At 45.0% G+C, this 17,578-nt stretch overlaps 1 non-coding gene across 1 annotated transcript; it reads left to right on the top strand.

Moving 5' to 3' along the window:
* Positions 1–12,420: 12,420 nt before the first annotated feature.
* On the top strand, positions 12,421–12,551 carry LOC129528156 (small nucleolar RNA SNORA76). The gene has a single exon (XR_008673382.2). It is a non-coding gene; the product is annotated as a small nucleolar RNA SNORA76 (small nucleolar RNA).
* Positions 12,552–17,578: the final 5,027 nt, after the last annotated feature.

Genomic DNA, 17,578 nt, shown 5'->3' with positions numbered 1-17,578 from the left:
ATAACCTGTCTTCAATCTCACTAATTCTTTCTTCTGTTTAATCAATTCTGCTGCAGCAACTCTGACACATTCCTAAGTATGTCAATTGCATTTTTCAACTCCATAATTTCTGCTTGATTCTTTTTAATTATTTCAATCTCTTTGTTAAATTTATCTAATAGGGCCAGGCATGGTGGTTCACGCCTGTAATCCCAGCAATTTGGGAGGCTGAGGCGGGTGGCAGATCACCTGAGGTCAGGAGTTTGAGACCAGCGTGGCCAACATGGCGAAACCCTGTCTCTACTAAAAATACAAGAATTAGCCAGGCGTGGTGGCAGGTGATTGTAATTCCAGCTGCTTGGTGGGAGCCTGAGGCATGAGACTCACTTGAATCTGGGAGGCGGAGGTTGCAATGAACTGAGACCACGCCACTGCACTCCAGCCTGGGGGATAGAGCAAGAGACTCTGTCTCCAAAAAATAAAAATAAATAAATAAATTTACCTAATAGGATTATGAATTCCTTTCCTGTGTTATCTTGAGTTTCTTTGAATTTCCTCAAAACAGCTACTTTGGATTCTGTCTGAAAGGTCACTTATCTCTGTCTCTCTGGGACTGGCCCCCAGTGCCTTATTTAGTTAATTTGGTGAGGGTATGTTTTTCTAAATGGTCTAGAAGCTTGTGGATGTTTGTCAGTGTCTGTGTATTGAAGACTTAGGTATTTTTTGCAGTCTTCACAGTCTGGGCTTGTTCGTACCTGCCCTTCTAGGAAAGGCTTCCCAAAGGGCCTTGGGTGTTGTGGTCTAAGTTTTTGGTTACTGCAACTGTATCTGCATTAGAGGACACCCCAAGCCCAGTGATGCTGTAGATCTTGCAGATTCATGAAGGTACCACCTTGGTGGTCTTGGTTAAAATCCAGAAGAATTCTCTGCATTACAAGGAGGAGATTCTTGTTCTCTTTCCTTACTTTCTCCCAAATAAATGGAGTCTCTCTCTCTCTCTCTGCTGAGCTGCCTGGAGTTGGGGGAATAGGTGACACAAGCATCCCTGTGGCCACCACCACTGGGACTGCTCTGGGTCACATCTGAAGCCAGCACAATACTAGGTCTTGCCCAAAGCCTGCTGCAACCACTACCTGACTTCTGCCTATGTTTGCTCAAGGCCTGAGGCCTCTACAATCATCAGGTGGTGAAGCCAGCCAGGCTTGTGTCCTTCCCTTCAGGGCAATGAGTTACCCCAGACCCGAGGCAGGTCCAGAGATGTTGTCTGGTAGCAGGGCCTGGAGTTGGAAACCTTCGAAATCTACCTGGTTCTCTATTCTACTGCAGCTAAGCTGGCACTGAAACCATGAAAGAAAGCTCTTCTCATTCTTCCCTCCCTTTCCCCAGCAGAGGAGTCTCTCCCCATGTCCACCACCACAGGCCCACAGAGAGTACTGCCAGGGTACTGACGAAGTTCACTTAAGGCCCAAGGACTCTTCAATCAGCTTGTGGTGAATGCTGCCAGGCCTGGGACTCACGCTTTAGGGCAGTGGGCTCCCTTCTGGCCCGGGGTAGGTCCAAAAATGCTGTTCAAGAACCAAGGCCTGGAATCAAGGACCCCAAAAGCCCACTCAGTGCTCTTCCCCACTGTGGCTAAGCTGGTACCTAAGCTGATTTTTGGTTCTTATGAAGCTGTTTTTTTGTGTAAAACAGTTGTCAAATTTGGCGTTCCTTCGGGGAGGACAATAGGTGGAGGCTTCTATTCAGTCATCTTGTTCCTCCTCCTATCCCAAGGCATTAAAATATTGATTAGGGCCAGGCACGGTGGCTCACGCCTGTAATCCCAACACTTTGGGAGGCTTAGGCAGGCGGATCACCTGAGGTCAGGAGTTTGAGACCAGCCTGTCCAACAAAGCAAAACTCCGTCTCTACTAAAAATACAAAAATTAGCCAAGCGTGATGGTGCAGGCCTGTAATCCCAGCTACTTAGGAGGCTGAGGCAGGAGAATCACTTGAACCCAGGAGGCGGAGGTTGTAGTTAGCTGAGATCGTGCCACTGCACTCCAGCCTAGACGACAGCAAGACTCTGTCTCAAAAATAAAATAAAATAAATGATAATATAAAATAAAATATTGAGCCCAGGTGCGGTGGCTCATACCTGTAATCCCAGCACTTTGGGAGGCTGAAGCGGGTGGATCACGAGGTCAGGAGTTCGAGACCAGCCTGGCCAACATGGTGAAAACCCATCTCTACGAAAATACAAAAATCAGCCAGGTGTGGTGGCACGCTCCTGTAGTCCCAGCTACTCAAGAGGCTGAGGCAGGAGAATTGCTTGAACCCAGGAGGCAGAGGTTGCAGTGAGCCCAAAGATCACACTATTGCCTGGTCAACAGAGTGAGACTCGGTGTCAAAAAATAATAATATATTGATTAAGGCGGGGTATGGTTGTTCACACCTGTAACCCCAGCACATCGGGAAGCTGAGGCAGGATTGCTTGAACCTAAGAGTTCCAAAGCAGCCTGGGCAACATATTGAGAACTCATCTCTACAAAAAATTAAAAAGTTAGATATGGTGACTCATGCCTATAGTCCCACCTACTTGGGAGGCTGAGATGGGAGGACTGCTTGAGCCCAGGAGGTCAAGGCTTCAGTGAGCCATGACTGTACCACTGCACTCCAGCCTGTGTGATAGAGTAAGACCCTGTCTAAAAAAAAAAAAAAACAGGCCAGGCTCACACCTGTAATCCCAGCACTTTGGGAGGCTGAGGTGGGCAGATCATGGGATCATGAGGTCAGGAGATGGAGACTATCCTGGCTAACACAGTGAAACCCCGTCTCCACTAAAAATACAAAAAAATTAGCCGGGCGTGGTGGCGGGAGCCTGTAGTCCCAGCTACTTGGGAGGCTGAGGCAGAAGAATGGCATGAACCCGGAAGGCAGAGCTTGCAGTGAGCTGAGATTGTGCCCACTGCACTCCAGCCTGGGCAACAGAGCAAGACTCCATCTCAAAAAAAAAAAAAAAAAAAAACAAACAACACATATTGGCCAGGCATAGTGGCTCACACCTGTAATCTCAGCACTTTGGGAGGCCAAGGCAGGTAGATCACTTGAGCTCAGGAATTTGAGACCAGCCTGGGCAACATGGTGAAACACCATCTCTACAAAAAATACAAAAATGAGTGGGGTGTGGTAGTGCTTGCCTGTAGTCCAAGCTACTTGGGGGCTGAGGTGGGAGGATGGCTTGAGACCGGCAGGTCGAGGCTGCAAAGAAGCCATGTTCGCACCTCTGCACTCTAGCTTGGGCCAGAGAGTGAGACTCTGTCTGCCTCTCTCTCTCTTTATCTCTCCAGGGGACACCCCAAGCCCAGTAATGCTGTAGATCTATATATATCTATATATATAGATTAGGCCAGGTATACTGACTTGTGCCTGTAATCCCAGCTATTTGAGAGGCTAAGATATACATACATATAGATTAGGCCAAGCATAGTAACTCATGCCTGTAATCCCAGCTATTCGGGAGGCTAAGACAGGAGGATCACTTAAACCCAGGAGTTTAAGACCAACCTAGGCAGTATAGCAAGATCCTCTCTCTCTCTCTCTCTCTCTCTCTCTCTATATATATATATATATATGTATTAGAAGCTCTGTGTCAGTGTGCAAGCATGTCAAGTGGTGAGCTTCAGTATAAGGGTAACCAAGCGGTGGCCCAGTCATTTCATGGGGACCTTTCCTAACCATCAATATTTTTAGAACTTTTTCTGTTGGGCTGATCCATTCCCCAGAAACCATTCTCTTACTTCACTTAGAAGGGTATAAGTCCAGCTGCCAGCCTTTTGGGGACTGGGTGGGAGAAGGCAACTGGAGGTCTTCCCATTTGGTATGCACAATTTTACTTAAAGCCCCTCTCAGCTTGCCTGGTCTCCTGAAATCCAGAACCCCTTTAGTTCAGCCACTCCAGAACATAAACCTCTAGTCGTCTGCCAGGACCAAGGAGAGGTTGTGCTCTTACTGCACTCAGCTGAGCAGGATGGAATCAACCAATTCTTTTCTTTTTTAAATTATTTTTTATATTTTAAAAATATTTTCATCCAGCTAAAAATGTCAACAACCAATTCTTTTTTGTTGTTTTTGTTTTTTTGTTTTTTTGTTTTTTTTTGAGACAGGGTCTCACTCTGTCACCCAGGCTGGGGTACAGTGGCATGATCATAGCTCACTGCAGCCTCAACCTCCCAGGCTCAAGTAATCCTCCCGCGTCAGCCTCCTGAATAGCTGGGACTACAGGCGCCCACCAGCATTCTCGGCTAATTTTTTTTTTTTTTTTTGAAACAGGGTCTCACTATGTTGCCTAGGTCTCAAACTCTTGGGCTCAAGTGATCCTCCCTCCACAGCCTCCCAAATTTCTGGGATTACAGGTGTGAGCCACCATGCCTGGCCATCATGCATCTTTTAAAAACCATTGTTTTGGCAGAGCTTGAGGAAGTAACCAACATACGTGTGTATTAGTCTGTCATGTTAAATCACTAGTCCCTCTGTGAAACACTGACTTCTCTTTTCTGAGATACCACAATCAGTTCTCCTGCCTCTCTGGTGTTCTTGCCCAATATTCTTAGATGGCTTTTCTTCCTCCGCTCCATCTTTAAATATGGAAGGCCCAGACCTTGCTTCTGGGCATCTACTCTACTGTATGTTCCTTCCCTAGATGATCTCATCTGCGTCAGGCATAAAAGGCCCTCTACAGCAAAAAGGGATTATATCTCCCATCCTGACCTCTGTCTAGTAGACTAGTAGACCTCGCCTCTTGTATATCTTTTTTTTGAGACAGGGTCTCACTCTGTTGCTCAGGCTGGAGTACAGTGGTGTGATCATGGCTCACTGCAGCCCCAACCACCTTAGCTCAAATGATCCTCCTGCCTCAGCTTCCCAAGTAGCTAGCATCACAGGTGCATGCCTTCGGACCAGGCTAATTTTTTAAAGAATTTTTTGTAGAGATGAGGTCTCACTATGTTGCCCTGGCTGGGTCCTGTATATCTCTAAGCATTCCAAATACAGCAGAATTCTTTCTTTCTTTTTTCCTTTTTTTTTTTTTTTTTTTTTTTTGAGAGGGAGTCTCACTCTGTCACCCAGGCCAGAATGCAGTGGCACGATCTCAGCTCACTGCAACCTCTGCCTCCCAGATTCAAGCGATTCTCTTGCCTCAGCCTCCCAAATACCTGGGATTACAGGTGCCCACCAGCACGCCTGGCTAATTTTTGTTTTTTTAGTAGAGATGGAGTTTCACCATGTTGGCCAGGCTGGTCTCAAACTCCTGACCTCAGGTGATCCACCCACCTCGGCCTCCCAAAGTGCTGGGATTATAGGCGTGAGCCACCACGCCTGGCCTCAGAATTCATAATATCCTATCCAAAACCTGCTACCCTCTAAAAGGTGGTCCTCTCTTGGTCTTTTCTATTTCAGTTACTCAAGCCAAAACCCAGGAGTCATCTTTGATTCCTATTTCTCTCACTCAAGCATGCAAACCATTAAGACCTAGCAACTTCACTTCCATAACATATGCTGGCCCATCCCTTTCTGTCCACCTCTAATAGTCCATCCAAGCCATCATCTTTCCTGGTCTCTTACAATAGCCTCTTTCTGGCCCCCTTGCTTCTCTTCTCCTCCCACCTCTCCTTCATCCTCCCCTTACCCCATATATTCTCCCCATAGTGGCTAAGGTAATCTTTTTGTTCATTTGTTATTATTTTTACCTTATTTTCATATAATTTGCCCTTTGCCATTCTTTTTTTTTTTTTTTTTTTTAAACAGGGTCTTGTTCCGTCACCCAAGCTGGAGTATTGGCGTGCAGGGGCGTGATCATGGCTCACTGCAGCCTTGACCTCCCAGGCTCAAGCAATCCTCCCACCTCAGCCTCCTAAGTAGCTGGGATTACAGGTGTGCACTACCACACCTGGCTAATTTTTGTATTTTTTGTAGAGACAGGGTTTCACCATGTTGCCCAGGCTAACCTTGAACTCCTGGGCTCAAGACATCCACCTGCCTCAACCTCCCAAAGTGCTGTAATTACAGGCGTGAGCCACTGCACCCAGCTTTACTTTATCATTCTTATATTACTTTTAACTGTTCTTTTCTTTCTGTTTTTTCATATTTACCCTATGTTTTTTTTTCTTTTTCAACTTTTATTTTAGAATTGGGGATACATGTGCAGATTTGTTACAAAGGTATATTGCATGATGCTTAAATTTCTGATTGAAAGATAAACCAGATCATGTCCCACCTTGGCTTAAACCCTGCAAAGGCTTCCAGTGCACTTATCATAGCCCAGACTCCTTACCTTGGTTTACAGTACCTGTATAATCCTACCCTTTCCAACATCTTCAACCACATCTCTACTACTTCCCCTCTATACTCTAGCCACACTGGCTTTTCTGAATATGACAAGCTCATTTCTATCTTTGTGTTTTTCACGGACTACTTCTTTTACCTGGGATGTTCTCCTTATTGTCATTTAAGCCTCAGTTTAAATGTCACCTCCTCAGAGAGACAATTCCTGACCAAAGTCTAAAGTAGCTACCAAACCAGTCTATTTGTGTCACTTTCTTTTAATTTTCTGCCTACCACTTAGTTTTACCTGGTTTGTTCCCTCTACTTATTTATTCATTTGTTTAACCTCTCCGACTACAGTGTAAGCTTCATGAGAGCGGGGATCTGATCTGTTATATTCAGAGCAATACCCTTAGCATCTAGAGCAGTAACTGGTATGAAGTTGACATTATTAACTTGTTCAGGAGAGGGAACATTGAATATTAATAGTTCCCTGAGGAGAAAAGTCAGGAGTTTTTGTTTGTTTGTTGGTTGTTGTCGTTGTTGTTGTTGTTGTTTGAGACGGAGTCTTGCTCTGTTGCCCAGGCTGGAGTGCAGTGGCGCGATCTTGGCTCATTGCAACCTCCACCTCCCGGATTCAAGCGATTCTCCTGCCTCAGCCTCCCGAGTAGCTAGGATTACAGGCGTGCACCACCACACCCAGCTTATTTTTGTATTTTAGTAGAGACGGGGTTTAACCATGTTGGCGAGGCTGGTCTCAAACTCTTGACCTCAAGTGATCCACCTGCCTTGGCCTCTCAAAGTGCTGGGATTACAGGCGTGAGGCACAGCACCTGGCCAGAAGTTTTAAGTGTTATAAAGAGAGCAGGTAACCCATAATGGTTATGCTAATTGAGCACTGATAATTAGCATTCTGAGTAGAAATGAGTCTGTGTATGAGTATGTACATAGTTGACAGTATTTCTCAAGCTCGGCACTATTGGCACTATTGACATCTTGGGCTGGATAATTCTTTGTGTATGGTGGGTGGCCGTGAGGGATGTCCTGTGCATCACAAGACGTTTAGCAGCATCTCTAGTTTCTACCCACTAGATGCCATCCCAGTTGGGAAAACTCAGAATGTCTCTAGACATAACCAAATGTCTCTCATGGGACAAAACATTCCCCAATTGAGAACTGCTTGATTAAAAGATGTTCCGGCTGGGCACAGTGACTCATGTCTGTAATCCCAGCACTTTGGGAGGCCAAGGTGAGCAGATCACCAGAGGTCAGGAGTTTGAGACCAGCCTGGCCAACGTGGCGAAACCCCGTCTCTACTAAAAATACAAAAATTAGCCGGGCATGGTGGCGGGCACCTGTAATCCCACCTACTCGGGAGTCTGAGGCAGCAGAATCACTTGAACCTGGGAGGCGGTGGTTGCGGTGAGCCAAGATTGCGCCACCGTACTCCAGGGTAGGCGACAGAGTGAGACTCCATCTCAAAAAAAATAAAAAATAAAAAATAAAGGATAAAAGATGTTCCATTTTGCATTAGTCAAAAATGAGTCTTCACTTTGGTCTAGTAAAAGCCTGGCATCCGAGGGTCATTCAAAGTTCATGGTATTTTATCAGCTTCAGTAGTTAGATCCTATAGCAATGAAGCAATAGTTTCGATAATTCCTAAGCAAATGCTATTGTAAGTGAAAAATTAATTTTTATAGTCCCTCTTCCTGAGACAACAGGATGACCTCACAAAGGGTCAACACATGATCAGGTTCTGAAATCTTAGCTACCATCTTAGTTTCTTTCAGATGTCATTCTCACAAGATTCCATCTTGTTTATCAGAATAATCTTAATTTTTTGTTGTAGAATTCCTGAATGCATAAAACAGGATGGTGGCTGCACAACAACTGGCACTTCAAAACCTGTGTACAAGCCGGGCGCGGTGGCCCACGCCTTAATCCCAGCACTTTGGGAGGCTGAGGTGGGTGGATCACTTGAGGCCAGGAGTCAGAGACCAGCCTGGGCAACATGGTGAAACCCTGTCTCTACTAAAAACACAAAAATTAGTTGGGTGTGGTGGCGCCCGCCTGTAATTCCAGTTACTCAGGTGGCTGAGGCACAAAAATCGCTTGAACCCAGAAGGCGGAGGTTGCAGTGAGCTGAGATCACATTACTGTACTCTGGTCTGGGCAACAGAGGGAGACTGTCTCAAAAAAATAAACTAAAATACATTTTAAAAACTACAACGTGCTAACAAAAAATAAACAAGCAAATAAGTAAAATAAAATTTCACGGCTGGGTGCTATGGCTCACGTCTGTAATCCCAGCACTTTGGGAGGCCGAGGCAGGTGGATCACCTGAGGTCAGGAGTTCGAGACCAGCTTTGCCAACATGGCAAAACCCCATCTCTACCAAAAATACACAAATTAGCCAGGCGTGGTGGCACATGCCTATAATCCCCGCTGCTGGGGAGGCTGAGGCATGAGAATCACTTGAACCTGGGAAGCAGAGGTTGCAGTGAGCTGAAGTTGTGCCACTGCACTCCAGCCTGGGCAACAGAATGAGACTCTGTCTCAAAGAAAAAAAAAATTCAGCAGATGAAGGGTGGGCAAGTATTTAAAAAATAAAATAAAATAACTTGCTAACAGCCGGGCACAGTGGCTCACGCCTGTAATCCCAACACTTTGGGAGGCCAAGGCGGGCAGATCGCCTGAGGTCAGGAGTTCGAGACCAGCCTGCCCAACATGGTGAAATCCCATCTCTACTACAAATACAAAAATTAGCTGGCTGTGGCTGCAGACGCCTATAATCCCAGCTACTCGGGAGGCTGAGGCAGGGGAATCGCTTGAACCGGGAAGTGAAGGTTGCAGTGAGCTGAGATCGCACCATTGCACTCCAGCCTGGGCCACAAGAATGAGACTTCATCTCAAAAAAAATTACCTGCTAACAATAACTTGACAACAGCAACCATTAGCAACAACTTAAATAATGTTTACAGTATATCCGAAATCAGCAAAAGCCCAAATCCTGCTAAAAGATTCCACAGATTAGTCTGGGCAACATGGCGAGAACCCGTCTCCACAAAAAGTTTAAAAATTAGCTGGGCATGGTGTTGCACACCTGCAGTGCCGGCTACTTGGGAGGCTGAGGCAGGAGGATTGCTTAAGCCTGGGAGGTCCAGGCTGCAGTGTGCTGTGGTTGCACCACTGCCCTCCAGCCTGGGTGACAGAGAGAGACCCTGCCTCAAAAAAAGAAAAAAGAAAGAAAAGAAAAAAGAATTCCACAGATTGGTTTTCCCCACCTTGACTTGGATTGGCTTAGTTCTTCTATTTTATTTAATTTAATCCTCCCACCTCAGCCTCCTGATTAGCTGAGACTACTCAGGCATTGTATCACCATGCCCAGCTAATTTTTATTTTTTGTAGAGACAGGGTCTCACTACATTGCCCAGGCTGGTCTGGAACTCCTGGGCTCAAGCAATCCTCCCACCTCGGCCTACCAAAGTGCTGAGATTACAGGCATGAAGCACCGCACCCAGCCTATTCTTGGATTTTACACTGAGATCTCTTGATTTAGTCTGAAGCACTTCTCCAAATGCAACAGTTATTAGTAGTTGGTATTAAGCACCACCTTGTTTAGTCAGTAAATAACCTAAAGTGATTCTGTTGTCTAGCATGACTGCAGCAAATGAATTAAAGCTTTTTTTTGTTCAGCAAGTATAGCAGACAATCTTGTCTACACAATTTCATTTGCCAATTCCACTGTAAAGGGCAGTTTCTAACACAGCATTCTAAACTAGGCACCTCCAATGCAAGGCTGAGACTAGTACATGAAGGAATGGAAACCATTGTGTCTGACTGCTAATTGAAGATTTGTATTTCAACAGGCATAGGGTTGACAGAACATTCAGTCATCTGAAAGACTAGCAATATGATTAAATTCCCAAAATGGCATATAAACCACTTCCAGAGGCCTCATTCCTTCTTCTGGTCAAGACCTACATTAATAGTAACATTACTGACCGGGCTGGGTGGTTCACGCCTGTAATCCCATCACTTCGGGAGGCCGAGGCAGGTGGATCACAAGGTCAAGAGATCGAGACCATCCTGGCCAACATGGTGAAACCCCGTCTCTACTAAAAATACAAAAATTAGCCGGGCGTGGTGGCGTGCGCCTGTACTCCCAGCTACTCAGGAGGCTGAGGCAGGAGAATCGCTTGAACTCGGGAGGCGGAGGTTGCAGTGAGCTGAGATTGCACCATTGCACTCCAGCCTGGCAATAGAGTAAGACTCCATCTCAAAACAAACAAACAAACAAAAAACCAGTAACATTACGTTAGCATAAGGGACACAACCCGTAATTTTGGTAAATTTTGTAGGTATGCTTCCAAGTGTCTAAGAGTCATTTAAACCAAATATGCAGTTAATCCAATCCAACTGAATGTAAACCTGTAGCCCAATTTCATAATCACCAATCTTGATTGGAATGTCTTGAATTAAGCAATCTGCTTCCATTAAGTCATCTACTCGTAGAACCAAAAAGTTCCTGGGATTCCTGACTCAATTACCTGAGTTCTGACATGCGTGCACACAATGGGTAACAACGTGAGCTAAAACTGAGAAGCCTGCACCCATATCTGTATTCTCAGTAATAGCAACAACTAAGACTAACTAACCCTTTGAAGCTTTTTAATTTCCTTTCTTTTTTTCCTTTTTCTTGCTCTTCAAGAGTTTGACAACATACCTTTGAAGTTTTGTGATGTTTCTTCCAGAAGACAATTTTGGATCTGTCACTTGTAACTGGAGCATCTAGGCAAATACAAGGAGAAAAAAGTCAGAGGTCTCATGTGGTTAATAAAACTTAATGGCTGTAGTTGATTTACTACAATAATAATAATAGAATGGAAAAAGCTAGAATCCTCTGTTAAAGTATACTACACATCAATTTATAAGTATTTAGTCAATAAGAACATAATACGGGCCCAGTGCTGTGGCTCATGCCTGTAATCCCAACATTTTGGGAGGCCAAGGCAAGAGGCTTGCTTGAGGCCCAGAATTTAAGACCAGCATGGGCAACATAGCAAGACCTCATCTCTACAAAAAAAGGAACACAATATGGATCAACTGTGAGAGTATTGACAACTGCTAGTTTACTTAATTTTTTTTTTTTTCTTTTTTAAGATGGAGTCTAAGGCCGGGCACAGTGGCTCACAGCTGTAATACCAGCACTTTGGGAGGCTGAGGTGGGCAGATCACAAGGTCAGGAGTTCGACACCAGCCTCGTCAACATAGTGAAACCCTATCTCTACTAAAAATACAAAAAAATTAGCTGGGCGTGGTGGTGGGCGCCTGTAATCCCAGCTACTCGGGAGGCTGAGGCAAGAGAATCGCTTGAACCCAGGAGTCGGAGGTTGCAGTGAGCCGAGATCACACTATTGCACTCCACTCTGGGCAACAGAACAGGACTCCGTCTCAAAAAAAAAAAAAAAAAAAAATCGAGATTGAGTCTAGCTATCGCACCCAGGCTGGAGTGTAGTGGCACCATCTCAACTCACTGCAACCTCTGCCTCCCGGGTTCAAGCAATTCTCCCTGCCTCAGCCTCCCTAGTAGCTGGGATTACAGGCGCCCGCCACCAAGCCCGGCTAATTTTTGTATTTTTTAGTAGAGATGGGGTTTCGCCATGTTGGCCAGGCTGGTCTTGAACTCCTGACCTCAGGAGATCCACACGCCTCGGCCTCCTAAAGTGCTGGGATTACAGGCGTGAACCACTGCGCCCAGACGAGTTCCCTTAATTTATACTACAAAGTCTATTATGATATCAATTCACAAGGGTATTTAATCATAGAAACAAAAATTTTTCTTAAAACCAATTGAGGCTCACGCCTGTAATCCCAGCACTTTGGGAAGCCGAGGCGGGTGGATCACTTGAGGTCAGGAGATCGAGACCAGCCTAGCCAACATAGCGAAACTTCGTCTCTCCTAAAAATTAGCCGGGCACGGTGTGTGTGACTGTAATCCCAGCTACTCTGGAGGCTGAGACAGAAGAATCGCTTGAACCCGGGAGGTGGAGGTTGCAGTGAGCCGAGATCGTGCCACTGCACTCCTGCCTGGGCGACAGAGTGAAACTCCGTCTCAGAAAAAAAAAAAAAACAAAAAACGCGCTGCCTTTGTACCCCACCGCGCCTCCGCCTGGTGTCTGGGGTCAGGTTGCAGCGCCAGAGCACGTGCTTGCACATAAATGGGGCAGCCTGCCCCCAGCGGATGGTCCTTTTAACCGCCAGCAACAAGGAGGCGGAAAAAAAATTGATAGTTAATGTGTCCGCCTTTTTTTTTTTTTTTTTTTTTTTTGAGACTGAGCCTGGCTCTGTCGCCCAGGCTGGAGTGCAGTGGCACGATCTCCACTCACTGGACAACCTCTGCCTCCCAGGTTCAAGCAATTCTCCTGCCTCAGCCTCCCAAGTAGCTGGAACTACAGGCGTGCACTAGAATGCCCAGCTAATTTTTTTGTATTTTTAGTAGACAGGGGTCTTGCCATGTTGGCCAGGCTGGTTTCGAACTCCTGACCTCAGGTGATCCGCCCACCTCAGCCTCCCAAAGTGCTGGGATTGCAGGCCTGAGCCACCACACCTGGCCTATAGTTAATGTGTCAACTTTTATAAATGAATATAAATATGTCTCTCAAACTTAAAGTAGAGCTGGGTGTGATGGCTCATGCCTGTAATCCCCGGCACTTTGGTAGGCCAAAATGGGAGGATCACTTGAGGCCAGGAGTTCAAGACCAGCCTGGTCAATATAGTGAGCCCCTATCTCTATTAAAAAAAACAAATTAAATAAATAAAAGAGAAAAGCAAAATAGAGCTCTTGAATTGTCCATTTAAAAAAATATTCTGGGTTTGGCAGATAAAATAGCTCTGACAAAAGTTTTGGATTAGTTAAAATCTAGAAAATGCCAAGCAAATCTAATTATTTTCATTATCTCTTATAAGATGAAGTAGTAAATTTTTGTAGTTTCCTTGAAATACAATGGAAACCCAGGAAACGCCTAAGGCATTTAAAGGGTGTAAAAGTCATCTTAATTATTTCATAATTCCAAATATATAGCCTGAATTTGAAGAAAGGAATATCAAAAAGACTTGTCAGAACAGAAATTCACAATAGCAAAGACTTGGAACCAAGCCAAATGTCCACCAATGATAGACTGGATTAAGAAAATGTGGCGCCGGGCACAGTGGCTCACGCCTGTAATCCCAGCACTTTGGGAGGCCGAGGTGGGCGGATCACATAAGCTCTGGAGTTCGAGACTGGCCTGACCAACATGGAAAAACCCTGTCTCTACTAAAAAAAAAATACAAAGCTAGCCAGGGGTGGTAGCACATGGCTGTAATCCCAGCTACTTGGGAAGCTGAGGCAGGAGAATCACTTGCCATTGCACTCCAGTCTGGGCAGCAATAGTGAACTCCATCTAAAAAAAAAAAAAAAGTGGCACATATACACTATGGAATATTATGCAGCCATAAAAAAGGATGAGTTCATGTCCTTTGCAGGGACATGGATGAAGCTGTAAACTATCATTCTCAGCAAATTATCACATGGACAGAAAACCAAACACCACACGGTCTCACTCATAGGTGGGAATTGAACCATGAGAACACTTGGACACAGGGTGGGGAACATCACACACCAGGGCCTGTCAGCGGGGTGGAGGGCTGAAGGAGGGATAGCATTAGGAGAAACACCTAATGTAAATGACGAGTTGATGGGTGCAGCAAACCAACATGGCACATGCATACCTATGTAACAAACCTACACATTATGCACATGTACCCTAGAACTTAAAGTATAATACAAAAATTTTAAAATTTAAAAAAAAGATCACAGTGAATGGGTATAAAAGTACTATTAGATAGAAGGAATAAGATCTAGAGTTCCGTAGCCTAGATCTGGCCTAGGGTGACTATAGTTAACAATAATTTATTGTATATATTTATATATTTCCTTTTTTTTTTTTTTTTTGAGAAACAGTCCGCTCTGTCGCCCAGGCTGGAATGCAGTGGCACGATCTCAAATCACTGCAACCTCCGCCTCCCAGGTTCAAGTGATTCTCCTGCCTTTGGCTCCTGAGTAGCAGGAATTACAGGCTTGTGCCACCATGCCTGGCTAATTTTTGTATATTTTGTAGAGATGGGGTTTCGCCATGTTGGCCAGGCTGGTCTCGAACTCCTAAGCTCAAGCAATCCCTGAGCTCAAGCAATCCTTGAGCTCCTTACAGGCATGAGCCACCATGCTCGGCCTTTTTTAATTTTTTTTTGAGACAAGGTCTTGCTCTGTCACCCCGGTTGGAGTGCAGTAGTACAATCACAGCTCACTGCAGCCTCAACCTCTCAGACTGAAGCGATCCTCCCACCTCAGCCTCCTGAGTAACTAGGACTACAGGTACACACCACCAATCCCAGCTAATTTTTGTATTTTTTGTAGAGATGGGGTTTGCCAGGTTGCCCGGGCTGATCTCGGACCCCTGGGATCAAATGATACTCCTGCTTTGGCCCCCAAAGTGCTGGGATTATAGGCATGAGCCACCATACCCAGTCTGTATATTTCAAAATAACTAAAGGAGTGGAGTTGGAACGTTTCCAACACAAATAAATGATAAATGTTTGAGGAGATAAATATCCCAATTACTCTGATTTGATCATTACACATTGCATGCTTGTATCAAAATATAACGTGTACCCCATAAATATGTATAATTATTATGTATGCATAAAAATTAAAAATAAACATGACAAAACGTACTATTAAGAATATTAGTCCAAAAAACAAATAAAAACAACAAAAGAAGAAAAAAAGAAATAACAAACAAAAATAAATAAAAAGAAGAATATTAGTCTGAGGCCAGGTGCAGTGGCTCTGGTGAACCCAGAGATTAAGGCTGCAGTAAGCCATGTTTGCGCCCCTGCACCCTAGCTGGGTAATAGAGACCCTGTCTCAAAACAAAAATAAAACTGGGCAAAGGCTGGGCAAACTGGCTCATGCCTATAATATTCCCAGTGCGGCCGGGCGTGGTGGCTCATGCCTGTAATCCCAGCACTTTGGGAGGCCAAGGCGGGCAAATCACAAGGTCAGGAGTTTGAGACCAGCCTGGCCAATATTATGAAACCCAGTCTCTACTAAAAATACAAAAATTAGCTGGTGTGGTGGCGGGCGCCTGTAGTGCCAGCTACTTGGGAGGCTGAGGCAGGCGAATCACTTGAACTCGGGAGGCAGAGGTTGCAGTGAGCCGAGATCGAGCCACTGCACTCTAGCCTGGGCGACAGAGCAAGACTCCATCTCAAAAAAAAAAAAAAAAAATATATATATATATATATATATATATTGGCCCAGTGCTTTGTGAGGCCAAGAGTTTAAGATGAGCCTTGGAAACATAGTGAGATCCCATCTCTACAAAAAATAAAAAATAAAAAAATTAGCTGGGCACAGTGGCTCACACCTATAGTCCTAGCCACTTGGGAAGCTGAGGCAGAATTGCCTGAGCTCAGGAGTTTGAGGTTACAGTGAGCTATGATCACACCAGTGCACTCCAGCCTGAGTAACATAGTAAGACCCTATCTCAAAAAACAAAACAAAACAAAAACTAGGCAAAATACCTGAACAGATACCTCACCAGAGAAGTTATACAGATTATAATCACAGAAAAAGATACTCAATATCATATGTCATTAGAGAATTGCAAATCAAAAAACAATGAGTTACCACTACATACCTAATAGGATGGCTACAATTTTTTTAAAAACTGACAACACCAAATGCTTGTGAGGATTGCTGATGGGAATGCAAAACGGTAGAGCAGCTTTGGAAGACAGTTTGGCGGTTTCTTACAAAAGTAAACATACTCTTACTATATGATCCAACAGTCTTGCTCCTTGGTATTCACCCAAATGAGTTTAAAACTTGTGTCCACTCGGCCGGGCACAGTGGCTCACGCCTGTAATCCCAGCGCTTTGGGAGGCCGAGGAGGGCAGATCACGAGGTCAGGAGATCGAGACCATCCTGGCTAACATGGTGAAACCTCGTCTGTACTAAAAATACAAAAAATTAGCCAGGCCTGGTGGCGGGCGCCTATAGTCCCAGCTACTTGGGAGGCTGAGGCAGGAGAATGGCATGAACCCGGGAGGCGGAGCTTGCAGCGAGCCCAGATGGCGCCACCGCACTCCAACCTGGGCAACAGAGCAAGACTCCGTCTCAAAAAACAAGCAAACAAACAAACAAACAAAAAACAAAAACAATTTATGTCCACTCAAAAATCTGCACACAGATGTTAGTAGCAGTTATATTCATACCAAAACTTGGACGCACTCAAGATGTCACTTAGTAGGTGACTGAATAAATAAACTAGTACATCCAGACAATGCAATATTATTCAGGGCTAAAATAAAATGAGATCCCAACCCATGAAAAAAACATGGAAGAACCTTAAATGCCTATTTGAGTAAAAGAAACCATTCTGACCGCCAGGTGCAGTGGCTCACGCCTTCAATACCAGCACTTTGGGAGGTTGAGGCGGGTGGACATAATACGTCATTATATATTTGTCAAAACTCGTAGAAGACACAACACCTAGAGTGAACCTTAATGTAAACTATGGACTTTGGGTAATACTGTGGTGTCAATGTAGGTTAACAGATTATAATAAAAGTACAACTTTAATGTGGGGTGTCAATAGTGGGGAAGGCAGGTGAAATGCTCTATACTTTCTGCTAAGTTTTGCTGCGAACCTAAAACTGCTCTAAAAAATAAAGCATATAGAAGGAAAAATTTGGCCGGGCGCGGTGGCTCACGCCTGTAATCGCAGCACTTTGGGAGGCCGAGGCGGGAGGATCACGAAGTCAGGAGATCGAGACCATCCTGGCTAACATGGTGAAACCCCGTCTCTACCAAAAATACAAAAAATTAGCCGGGCGTTGTGGCGGGCGCCTGTAGTCCCAGCTACTCGGGAGGCTGAGGCAGGAGAATGGAGTGAACCCTGGAGGTGGAGGTTGCAGTGAGTCGAGATCGCACCACTGCACTCCAGCCTGGGCGACAGATAGAGACTCCGTCTCAAAAAAAAAAAAAAAGTAAAAAAAATTTTTTTTAAACTGGAACACAGAGGATAAGTAATCCTGCTTCGCCCCTTGCCTCTCGCCCCTGCATGGGGCGAGGCAGGATTGATCAAACCCAGAAAGACTGAGTGAGAATGGATGTTGAACGCAGAACTGAAGGATGAATGGGAGTTACCTGAATAGAACCCAGGGGCTTGAGTGCAAGAAGAGGCGGGCATTC

Source organism: Gorilla gorilla, chromosome 19, assembly GCF_029281585.2.
Source record: "Gorilla gorilla gorilla isolate KB3781 chromosome 19, NHGRI_mGorGor1-v2.1_pri, whole genome shotgun sequence".
Taxonomy (NCBI): Eukaryota; Metazoa; Chordata; class Mammalia; order Primates; family Hominidae; genus Gorilla; species Gorilla gorilla.
The sequence above is the reverse complement of the archived record's forward strand: the minus strand, read 5'-3'. Positions and strand labels throughout refer to the sequence as shown.